Consider the following 3,936-nt stretch of genomic DNA (forward strand, 5'->3'; position numbering starts at 1 on the left):
CAGAGATGGCACCAGGTGGTGGCAGATAAATTTGAGCCAGGTCAGCCTTGAGGAGAGGGAGCCCACGCTGCTGCTCAGTGTAGCAAGTAAACCCTGGAGTTGTACCACACGGCGGCCACGTGAGGCCCCAGCTAAGCCCTCCTGTCTCCTGGGCTCTTGAGTGAGTCTTCACAGGTGGGTGTCCTGGTGGGCACTGACAGGAAACATAGTCTTCATGCCCACATCTGGTGCCCAGTGCATAGATTCCTCCTGAAGTGTCTCCCTTTGAACCGCTGTCTCTAATCTTCCCATCTTACTCCTTCTAGGTCCCTGACCAACTAGCTGAGCCATTCATTGCAGTTCAGAATTCCACACACATACCTACACCCTCAATGATATTTAAAAAGAACAATTCGCTAAATTAAATACTAGTATAGGGAGTACAGTTACCAGTTAAATTGTAGGGTTCATAATTTGAATATAAGGGTCAAGTAACCTGTACTCTCAAGTGGAAATTTATATCAGCTTAACCCACTTCCAATAAATATTATAAATAATGAAATGATGGCTCTGGCCAGGTAACGGTCAGTTGGAGTGTCATCCCATACACCAAAAGGTTGAGGGTTTGATTCCCGGTTAGGGCACATACCTAGGTTAAGGGTTCAATTCTGAGTCGGGGCACGGGAGGCAACCAATGATGTTTCTCTCTCTCTTGCTTTCTCGGTCTCCCTTCCTGTCTCTCTAAAATCAATAAACATTTCCTAGAGTGAGGATTAAAAAATAATTAAATGATGTAAAAGATTTGAAAGTAAATTAGAAAAATAAGAAAACGCTACGTAAAGTAAGTTAATAAAATATTGATGAAGGAATGGGAATAGCTGAGGTATGTATTTTCTTTCCAAAGAAGTGGATAGTGTTGGTGTCATTAGAATATTCCAGGCAACATTGGAAACACTTGACATGGGTAGTCAGACCGAATCCTGCCAACAATCAGACAAGCAAACAGGCTTAGGGAGTGTAAGGATCTTGCCTCCCCCTCCCCCAAACCCATTCCCTCCCCCTAGAAAAATCCTGGAAAAAATGAGCACAAAAATCAGATCCTGGTCTCTTTCAAAGCCTGTGCTCATTCCACTGGAAGCTACACTGTAGATACTGGGTTGGCACCTGCCCCTAATGTCTAAGGAGCAAAGTGGCCCATGGTCACTAGATGGGTATACTTTGGGCTGGACTTCGGTTCACAGTGGGTCCAGTGAGACCCTGGACTGATCTTACGTCCCCATTCACATTAGGCATCCTTCACTGACAGAATTTCCACATTTCTCCCCTTGACCCAAATAAGGGCTTTTGTGAAGGGACAGACCAAGTGGAAGCTCCTGAAACTGCTACCTGCCCCCTCACTACTGAGATACTAAATCAAAAAGTGACTCCCTCCCCCAGGGGAGTCCCAACTAATGGGGCCGCCTTCTACGACTCGGAAGATGATTCCTACCACATCTTCATTTAATACATGTTTGGCTTGAACAAAATCCAGATGGTAGCTTCTCACCAATGCAATTGGGGGTGATGCCAGTGCTCAGTGGGCCCAGGTACAAGCGGGAGAGTGTCCACAGAATAGGCAACGTCTGAGACGGACACCACAGGGCGGGGGGTGGCATCCTTCCTGCATGGGTGCATGACCCTCTCCTCACCGAGGCTGCTCTGGCTATGACACATGATGACCACCTATCAGCCCGCACGGAGCTATGGAACTTCTGGGAAGTGTGCTCAGTCCAGCCACGATGACACATTGCAGAGACATCCCAGTGACCAAGCTGCCCCACTAAGGAGCTTAGAGGAGGAGGAGGAGGAGGAGGAGGAGGAGGAGGAGGAGGAGGAGGAGGAGGAGGGGAGAGAGGTGGAGACTGAAGTCTTTGTGAGCTGACTTGTGTCCCAGGGAACATTTGACAACGTCTGGAGACAGTTTTGAATATCAGGAGTGTGGGTTGGGGTGCTACTGGTACTAGTGGTGGATGCCAGGCATACTGCTAAACATGGCACAATGCCAGGACAACAACCCCCAACCACAGGAATTATCCAGCCGAAAGTGTCGGTAGTGAGCAGGCTGAGGAAGCCATTGTGCTTACTGGCCCTTATGGCAGTTGAGTATTAGGGCTGGAAGGCTGCTTGTCATTCTAGTCCACTTTTGTATTTGTTTTAAATGCTCCCTAGTGAAAAATGTAATGAAATGCAGAGGCCCAAGGAACCAGAATTCTAGGCAACCTCGGTTCTTATTCAGACCTTCCAGGAATCCTCGTGCCTTCTGAAGCCTGGGAACTTGGCCAGACCTGCCAGGAGCCCTGGAAGGGTGTTTTTTCCGGGCCCAACAGAGGCTGCTGGTCCGCTCCACACTCAGCTCGTCTGGACTGGTCTGCTCGTGGTCTCTGTACAGCGCCAGTTGGCTGGGCTGGCGGGTCTAGGCTGCCATGTGGGCTCTGCTCTACTGGACCTCTCACCCTCCACCAAACCAGCCGCTGTCACAGGACAGTGGTGCAGGGCGAGACCGAGCAGAACGCGCCAGACTTCTTGAGGCCCTGTCCTAGCACGGCCTGGGAGTTAGATTCATCCAGGTGTGGTGAGGCCAACAGATCAGGAGACACCTGTCATTGAAAAGGCAGTTTGTGCCCTGGCTGGTTTGGCTCTGTGGATAAAGCATCGACCTGTGGACTGAAGGGTCCCTGGTTCAATTCCAGTCAAGGGCACATGCTGGGTTGCAGGCTCGATCCCCAGTAGGGGGCGTGCAGGAGGCAGCCGATCAATGATTCTCATCATTGATGTTTCTACTCTCTCTTTCTCTCCTTTCCTCTCTGAAAACCAATAAAAATATATTTTAAAAAAGAAAAGGCAGTTTGTTACTCACAGTTCCTAGGAGGAGGGGTCTGCAGGAGGATCACAAGCAGAGAGCGGCGGGGAGGGCGGGGGAGGAGGAGACCTTGGGAAAGGTTTGATCGAAAGAGTGGGTGAGACAGGGTAAGGGGGGTTAAGGAGGTGATGATTGGCCAGCTGGAGTGATTTTAGCAGGTCACAGTGTGGGGTGCCCCAGCTGTCTGTGCCTGACCCGGGCTGTTGGGGCGGATGGACTGGGTGGGTGGGTGTGGGGCACTGATGTCTCAGGAGTGTAAGAGTAGAACAGGCAGGGGGATGGGCTGGTTTGCATGTAAAAGGTGTGCTGGGGCCAGGGAGGGTGTTCCCTTGTCCCAGAGCTCCAGCAATCGGCTGGCCTGAGTCCACAGGCCCCAGATGCCAGGACATCAGACACAGAAACCAGACAATGTGGTTAATACAGACCCAGTCCTGGGACTGGGACTTCGCTTCCACTGCATCCTGTTGGCCAGAGCAGGTCACAAGGCCAGCCCAGATCCGAGAGGTGGGAAAACAGATTTCTCTCTCTATGGGAAAAGCGGCCGTTTCTTTGCAGATGGTGTGGGAGTGGGCAGGAGGCCTGAAGCAATTGCTGCAAACCTTCCATCACGGGACCCAGAGATGCACCCCCCACAGGCCCCTGTGCTTGGATGAAAGGGTGCAGTCAGGGTGAGGATGGGCAAAGGGAGGCCTTGCTGGCGTGGTGGCTTTCTCCAGCGCCACCCCTTTCCCGGCACCTTTAGGAAAGGGCTCGAGCCCTGTCCAGGGCGCCCTGACTACAGAGGAGCAGAGGCCTCTCTACCCCCAGGGCAGCGCCTGGCCCCAGGGCCTCGGGCAGTGGGTGTGGAGGATGTGGACCGAGAGCAGCAGCTGCGGATTCCTGGTCCTCCTGGGGTCTCTGAGTCAGGATCCAGGTCGCTCCCAGCCCCACTCGCCCTGGAGGATCCTGTGGACACTAGACTGGTGTCCATGGTGCTGATATACAGTTTGGTGAGGACACTGAAAGCAGGTCAGCTCTGAACGGGTTGGTGGGTTTTGCTTTATTTACCCTGAGTAAAC

Source organism: Plecotus auritus (assembly GCF_963455305.1).
Source record: "Plecotus auritus genome assembly, chromosome: 8".
NCBI lineage: Eukaryota > Metazoa > Chordata > Mammalia > Chiroptera > Vespertilionidae > Plecotus > Plecotus auritus.